General features: G+C 37.2%; 1 pseudogene; it reads left to right on the top strand.

Annotated features, from left to right (window-relative positions):
- Positions 1 to 457: 457 nt before the first annotated feature.
- On the top strand, positions 458 to 7,329 carry LOC127424705 (aminomethyltransferase, mitochondrial-like; annotated as a pseudogene).
- Positions 7,330 to 8,847: the final 1,518 nt, after the last annotated feature.

Raw genomic sequence — 8,847 nt, 5'->3', positions numbered from 1 at the left:
GGAGAAGTACCGCGTGTCAAGTAAATAAGAACCTCAACTGTTAAATGTAACTGTTATCTTTTTTTCTACATTTAATTAAATGCTATACTGATTTATGCTAATTTAACTGTTGTCTATCAACCTCTCTGAAATGTTTATGAAAAATAATCAAATATGATAATGAAAAATGTGAATGAACATAAAACCTAAAAAAAAACATTAGAAAACTTTCTGCTAGTTCTCTTTCGGTTGCCCCATAAAAACCTACCAGCAACATTCTGGAAACGTAAGTTTATGGTTTTAAAAATAGAACCTAAAAATTACCATTAGAGAACGTTCTGTATAAGTTCTTTTAAGATTTGCCGCACTAAAACCTGCCTCCTGCAACATTCTAGAAACGTTATTTTATGGGTTTAAAAATATAACCTGAAGAGAACGTTAAACTTTTTTTCTTTTTTTTTAAGCTTGAACAGCACCTTACTCGTCACAGAAGGCTGTAAAGGAAATTTACCCACAGCATGTGAACGCCAGGAATTCCAACTACATTTCCCAAGATTCTCTGTATTCATGCAGTGAATGCAGAATTACAAGAGCTGAGTTCAAAAAAGCTTACAGTTTACTGAGAGAACGTGCTGCCTGACTGCGCCGGACTGCTTTTAACGGAGAGCTGGGTCGGAAACTGAACGAAGGGCAGAATGCTTGCTCGGGAGTTTGCAAATGGCCTTGGGAACCGAGTTCCAAGGGAAACTACGCGGACTGTTGTAATCGGTGTAACGGGGCGGCTGGACAGGTACTCTTCTACAGAGGTACGCACGAAAGTGGGATTAAACTATTGACACATTTTAAAATAGACCCAAATTGATACAAAGACTCTGCAAAAACATGACTTATAGCTAAAGAAACATTATTATACCTAAAAATATATATTATACCTAATGTGGCATATTTATGTGGGGTAAGTGGGTGGGATCAGAGGCAGGAGCCAGTTCTGGAGATCAAAGTACAGTGAGCTGATTTAATAACAAACTTAAAGGACCTAATTTATTGTGTAATCTAATTATTAAATGCCATGACATTGAAATATTTTAATACACTACATTAATATATTGTGTATTTAATGTATTTTATAGAGCTTCCTAAAATTATAAGAGGTTTTTGGGTTGCTGTCTCTCTGTATCCAGGTGGCACTGAAAAAGACCCCACTACATGACATCACGAAGCTCAGGGTGGTAAGATGGTGGAGTTTGCGGTATGGAGGATGCCTGTGCAGTACAAAGACAGTCACATACACTCCCACATGCACACACATCAGCACTACTCCATCTTTGATGTCAGTCACATGCTGCAGGTCAGTGTGTATGTGTTTGTGTGTGCTCAAAGACTTGTCAATGTGGTGGCTCTTCAGGAATGCAAAGTGTTGCTGAACCTGTGTATATTTATTTGGGTTCATTACTGACTGATGACTAGTAAGAGTTTACAGATACACTGGCGGCCAAAAGTTTGGAATAATGTACAGATTTTGCTCTTATGGAAAGAAATTAGTACTTTTATTCATCGAAGTGGCATTCAACTGACCACAATGTACAGTTAGGACATTAATAACGTGAAAAATTACTATTACAATTAAAAAAAAAAAAAAGAAAAGAATGTTCAGAACTTCAAAGAGTTCTCATCAAAAAATCCTCCACGTGCAGCAATGACAGCTTTGCAGATACTTGGCATTCTAGCTGTCAGTTTATTCAGATACTCAGGTGACATTTCACCCCACGCTTCCTGTAGCACTTTCCATAGATGTGGCTGTCTTGACAGGCAATTCTCACGCACCTTACAGTCTATCTGATCCCACAAAAGCTCAATGGGGTTAAGATCCATAACACTCTTTTCCAATTATCTGTTCAATGTCTGTTTCTTTGCCCACTCTAACCTTTTTGTTTTTCTGTTTAAAAAGTGGCTTTTCTTTGCAATTCTTCCCATAAGGCCTGCACCCCTGAGTCTTCTCTTTATTGTTGTACATGAAACTGGTGTTGAGCGGGTAGAATTCAATGAAGCTGTCAGCTGAGGACAAGTGAGGCGCCTATTTCACAAACTAGAGACTCTGATGTACTTATCCTCTTGTTTAGTTGTACATCTGGGCCTTCCACATCTCTTTCTGTTCTTGTTAGAGCCAGTTGTCCTTTGATTTGAAGACTGTTGTATACACCTTTGTATGAAATCTTCAGTTTTTTGGCAATTTCAAGCACTGTATAGCCTTCATTCCTCAAAACAATGATTGACTGACAAGTTTCAAGAAAAAACTGTTTCTTTTTTTTTTGCCATTTTCTTCCTAATATTGAGACTTAAGACATGCCAGTCTATTGCATACTGTGGCAACTCATAAACAAACACAATGTTAAGCTTCATTTAATGAACCAAATAGCTTTCAGCTGTGATTGATATAATGGCAAATGATTTGCTAGTACCAAATGAGCAATTTAGCATGATTACTCAAGGATAAGGTGTTGGAGTGGAAATGGGGCCTGTCTACATTACTTTGTGATTAGTTGAATGCCACTTTGGTGAATTAAAGTGCCAATTTCCTTCCGAAACAGCAAAATCTGTACATTATTCCAAGCTTTTGTCTGCCAGTGTATATATTCATTTTATTAATTTATTGTTATAAAAATATATTATTATTATTTATTAGATATCTCTGTTAAGTGATACTTTTGTACTGTTTCTTTTAACAAACCATCTGTGTGTTTTGAAAATGTGTTGTTTTCTCTTCAGACTAAAGTGCATGGAAAAGACCAAGTGACGTTTATGGAGTTTCTGATTGTTGTAGAAATTGCTGAACTAAAAGACAACCAGGTAAGTGACACACAAAATACTGTGCTAATGTTTCCTGTGCTTGTGTGTCTGAAGAGTCAACTGAACTGACAACTGAAAAAATCTCAACTCAAGTACAAGGTAATTATAGTTTTGAGTTTTAAATACTTTTTTAGCATTTTTATTTAATTTTCAATTTCAAATTATTTAGTTTAGTTTCAGTTATTTTGCAAACTGTGTTTGTCAGATTTAGTTGAGTTGCTCAGTGAATTGTAGTTTTAGTTTTAATTTTAGTCTGTAAACATTTTCTTTTTATTTCTATCATCACAGATATTCACAGTAAACGACACATTAATGATTAAATCACTGCGTCAACATCTGTTGGCCTACCAGTTGAGATGACTTCCCTGGTCTGCCACTAGAGCTGGAGGGCATCTCACTAGCTGGTTTTCCATCCATATATTTATAAGAGAATTTTGGAATACTGCATAAAAATGCTGGATGGAAACACCCAGATGTGAATAATATCTCCAAAATGTGCATAAAAACTAGGTGTGGGAATCACAAGGTAACTGCCGATATGATATAATATCAATATTTAGGCCACAATACAATATTATTGTAATTCTTTATTTTTGGGGTATTGCGATTTTTCACTCAATGTTTCTCATTCATCTTCATCGGACTTAAGAGAACTGTTTCCAAATCATCAAATGCATTGTTAAATTAATATAAAAGTGCCAGTTTACAAAACAAGGCCAGTTTATTTCCTAATATCTATGTACAATGCAAAGCCACAAGCATATAACACCATAATGGCTCCCTATTACTGTGGTTAGGTCAATGTAGCAATACAATAGTAGCCTAACACTTTATTATTTATTACATTATTTATTACAACAGTTTCAATACACAAAAGTATAATTGATTTCAACTAAAATTTGTCAAAATACCTCAGTTAATGTTACTACTGTAAAATCGTAATACATTTTATTAAGGGAGGGTGATTATGTAAAGCATTATAACTGCACCTTCTAAGGGACTGTTGTTGAGTTTCTTGGTCGGTTTGGCAAAGATAAAAAAAAAATTCCCCATGACCACAATATTAAATTGGAAAAATGTAAACAATAATATTGATATTTGGCATGCAAATATCGATACAATGTCACAAGGAAAAATATCCCAATACTTTACCATATCGCTATTTTTCCCCACCTCTACTAAAAACGTTTATGCTGGCTTGAGGTGGATAATATTTTTATTCAGTTAGAAGACATGCGTGTAAACTACGAGGGAAAAACATATACTGATGAATATATTCCTGTAGAATTTATATAGGAAAATAGATGCAAATCAAAAAAGTCATGTGACTTTACCTCAACAAGCCATGTGAATACATAATTCGCTCAGAGAATATCATCAGTGTCATCGCATAGCATCAAATGTTGCTTTGATTATTCTGAAAAGCTGTACAGAATGCCTGTCATCAAAATGATTGGCAACTATACCTCCCAGAACTGTGTGACATGCTTTGGCTCCCAGACATAAGGCCTCTGCTACTGAATGCTAGCATAAATTAGGTTCGTCAAAGCGTTTTGTCTGCGCACTCTAAACCCAAATAATTCATTACATTTAATAAAAGAGCCACGGTGGCTTCAACTTCCATTTTCATTTGTCATTTGCGCCAATTTCCCCAGAAGTGGCGATTTTTGTTCTCTTGAACACATGGGATGGAAACGCTACTTTATTCGCATATTATTTTTGAAATTTTCCAAATTTTTTGGTATAAATTAAATGAGTAACTTGAATGGAAACATAGCTACTGCTACACTCACTGGTTAGCTGGGCCCCGCTGCCCCACAGGCAGTGCACTGTATTTAAAGAACCCCCAAACGATGCAACAAACAGAGATTATAAAAGAAACAAAAAATATTTTGTAACATGCACAAGTGAAACTATTTTATGAGCATTTTTATTTAATTTTGTTGGTTTCAATACAATGCAGGACCGTTTTAGTTTATTTCATGGATTTTTTTTTTACATTTTAAATTTGTTTTTACATTTTTTTTAATGGAATTTAATTTCAGTTAACTAATATATATATATATATATATAAACTTAGAATAGAACCATATTTTCAGTTATCCAAATTAATTCTAGTAACTCTCTCTCCCTGTTTTTTCTAGGGCACTCTATCCCTCTTCACAAACATTAAAGGAGGAATCTTGGATGATCTGATTGTGACTAAAACAGATCAAGGGTACCTGCATGTTGTTTCCAATGCTGGCTGTGCAGACAAAGATTCTGCTCATATGCAGGTTAGTTTTTAAAATTGCTTCTTACACTGCTCTATGAACTTTTTCATTCTGGTTGAGCGTTCATGGCATTCTGCTGTCAAATATTATAATATCTAACCACTAAACTGCATGGTCATCCTTATCACCCTACAAGGTGTCATTTTCAATAACGATTAGCTGACTATTGACTATATGTTATCCCTTACTTGGTTTCGCAAACCTTCATGTCTATGCAAGGCTTTGCCATCCATTAATAAGATAATAATTTTATTAACCATGATAGAATTTGAAAATGTGAGTTACTGAGCCACAGTTTTATATGTAGTGGAGATTTGTGATGGGCTTCTCTAATTCTTGTACAGTTTCAGTAATCCAGTGAGTTCTTTCACTGAAGTGACTCCAGGAACAGTAAACCTAATGACCACTATGGGGCGATCAAATTTCTTTCCTTACTTGAATTATGAAGTTTACTAAAAATATATTCTGATGTGAGAATCTGATGCTTTAATCTTGGTAGTTTATTCATATTATACTGTACACATTTATGTTCACATTTGTATCTGCTCAAAAGTTTCAGTTTGTGTGGTTTTGTTTTTGTTTTTTTTTTGTTTTTTGTTTTTTAGGTCAGATTGCAGAAGTTTAAATCAGCAGGTCATGATGTAGATTTGGAGTTCATTGAAGAAAGTCTGATTGCTCTGCAGGGTAAGTCAGCCATGATTTATATGTTTGTATTGCATGTACTATGCACACACATGGGTATGTAATGTATTTATTTACATGGTATTAGTAGCCACACTATACATTTTGCATTGGTGTGTGTGTGTGTAATGCAATTTACAATTTTCAATGTTTATGTGTACTTTTCAATGTTCATGTGTGTTTACTTTCATGTATGCAGGTCCGTCAATAGCACGGGTTCTGCAGAAGGGTCTGTGTGATGACCTTAGTAAGCTGACCTTTATGACCAATGTTTTAACCCGCTGTGGATATACAGGGGAGGATAGAGTCGAGGTCTGTGTGTGTGTGTGTGTGTGTGTGTGCGCACATGTCTGTGTGATTTTGATGTTAATGAATAATAACTGCCGGTAGCCTAAAATTATGATTGCCTTTCTGTTTCTTGACTGTACTCGAAATGAACATCCTGTCACCATTTATGTTGTTTTAAACACGCATGACTTTTTTTCCATGGAATATAAAGGGAGATGTTGCTGATCTTTTTCATATCTCAGTACCAAGTGGAGATGTTGTCTCACTGACTGAAAAGCTGTGAGCTGACAGGGAGGTGAAACTTGCTGATCTTGGTGCCAGGGACAGTCTCAGGCTGGAGGTGGGACTTTGTCTCTATGGCAAGGATATTGATGAGACCACCACACCTGTGGAAGCAAGTCTAGTGTGGACTCTAGGTGCATCAGTACTAATAATTTTTTTTTTCTGCATATGTATGCCTGTGTTTTCACTCATGTTACAAACCCTTCATTGAGTTGTTATAGGTAACAAACGCTCTTGTAACAGGCAGAGATTTAAGGAATAGTTCAATTAAAATGTTGCCCTTGTTTACTCAACCTCATAGCATTCCGAGCCTGTATGACTTTGTCTGTAAATGGAGATGGGGGGCTGTTGGTTTTCAAAAATGACAAAAAAGTGCTTCGGAAGTATCTTACAAGTGGTCCATAAGACTCATGCACTATATTCCAAGTCTTCTGAAGCCACACAATCGAATTGTGTGAGGAACAGACCGACATTTAAATCGTCATTCGCTGAAAATGTTCCCTTTTTGACTTTGCTCTGAAATCTCATACGTGTTCATGTATATTCAAATAGGCCATATCAAGACATGTTGCACTGGGTTGACATCAATTACATAAAACATCATTGGTTCTTGCATGTCTTGCAACCAATTGCTATGAAAATCATATGGGTTGGACAGAAGTCCTTTTTAGCATCTGTAAAAATGGGCACCACCCCCTTTATTTTAGGTGAGGTCACCAGTGGATGCCCTTCCCCCTGCCTGAAACAGAACGTTGCCATGAGCTATGTAGAAGCTGGCTTAAATAAAGTGGGCAAACCAATCCAGGTGGAAGGGAGGAAAAAAGCAGTGCCAGCTGTGGTCAGCAAGATGCCATTCATAGCCACCAAGTACTACACGGGCCAGTAGACCTACTGATCATAGACTGATAAAAACATCTGTGTTTGTGAGAGGGTCACTTATAGACCTACCTGGCAATGTTTAATAGTGGAGGTCCAAGGGGGCCTGGGTAGCTCAGCGAGCATTGACGCTGACTACCACCCCTGGAGTCGCAAGTTTGAATCCAGGGCATGCTGAGTCACTCCAGCCAGGACTCCTAAGCAACCAAATTGGCCCGTTTGCTAGGGAGGGTAGAGTCACATGGGGAAACCTCCTCATGGTCACTATAATGTGTGGTTCTCGCTCTCGGTGGGGTGCGTGGTGAATTGTGCGTGGATGCCGTGGAGAATAGCGTGAAGCCTCCACGTGCTACGTCTCCGCAGTAACGCGCTCAAGCCACATGATAAGATGCGCGGATCGATGTCTCAGACGCGGAGGCAACTGAGATTCGTCCTCTGCCTCATGGATTGAGGCGAGTCACTACGCCACCACAAGGACTTAGAGTGCATTGGGAATTGGGCATTCCAAACTGGGGAGAAAAAAAAATAGTGAAGGTCCAAGACACTGGATTACCAGACCAAAATAAGAGAGAGTGAAAAGTAAGACACATTTCAACAATAAACATTCTATAATGCAGACACAAATGCACACTTTAAACAGTTACACACTGCGTAATTCAAAGTAAATTATATTCCATAAATATTTTACAGTCTGTCATACTGGTATAACATTATGCCATTGCACTAGAGATTCTGATCAAATTGATTTTCAGGAAATGGGATGTTTGTGTGTGTGTGTGTGTGTGTGTGTGTGTGTGTGTGTGTGTGTGTTGGTTTTTTAAACATTGCTCGTAAACAGAGAACCTGCACATCTGTTTGCTGGAGTGTGGGAAGGTGACATCTGTTCTCAAGGCTTCTGAGTGTCTTGCAATAACTGTAAAGGACATACAGTTAATCACACACCTGATTCAAAAGTTTACTGTTAGTATTGTGTTGTAAGTTCAGAATTATGATTACTATTTGCAGTCTGTGAATTTGTATTTTTTAAGGGGTGAGTAACAAATGTGCCGACTTGTTATGAGTAAAATGTTAAAGTGGAAAACAAGTCATATTGTGAATAACTGAATCTAAACTGAATGAGCTGTATGATAAAAAAGACTGCACGAGTATCCACCTTTTTCCTGAATGTGGAAGTGTTCCACGATTCGACTTTTCAATTTCCAGTCTCCAGTGATTCACGTATATTCTTAGTGGGTAAAGTAATGTTTAAGGTAATACATTTATAAAAATTGTCAAAAAATATGGCGATACTTATAGTACAGATTTTTTATATAGACAGTGCCTCACCTGAGTGTGTCGATGACATGAAGAGATGGTCCTAAGGTTAGTTACGCTGATATCATTAATTATTCTGAGTTATGACAGCCAACGACTGCACAAGTTGAGCCCGAAATTCATTTTTACTCCAAGTAACACTTAAATGGTTGTTGTTCTCCTCTGGATCACCTGTTTTGGCAGTTTTTACTTGGCATCTCGAGACCAGAAATACAAAACAGGCAATTAGAATCATCATGGCGCCGCCAGGAAAACTGTGGTTCCCTTACGACTCGGTACACTTGACATAGCGTGCTAACGCATATGG

The sequence above is a fragment of the Myxocyprinus asiaticus genome, chromosome 33 (assembly GCF_019703515.2).
Source record: "Myxocyprinus asiaticus isolate MX2 ecotype Aquarium Trade chromosome 33, UBuf_Myxa_2, whole genome shotgun sequence".
Classification (NCBI taxonomy): domain Eukaryota; kingdom Metazoa; phylum Chordata; class Actinopteri; order Cypriniformes; family Catostomidae; genus Myxocyprinus; species Myxocyprinus asiaticus.
This window is presented reverse-complemented; position numbering and strand designations above follow the sequence as displayed.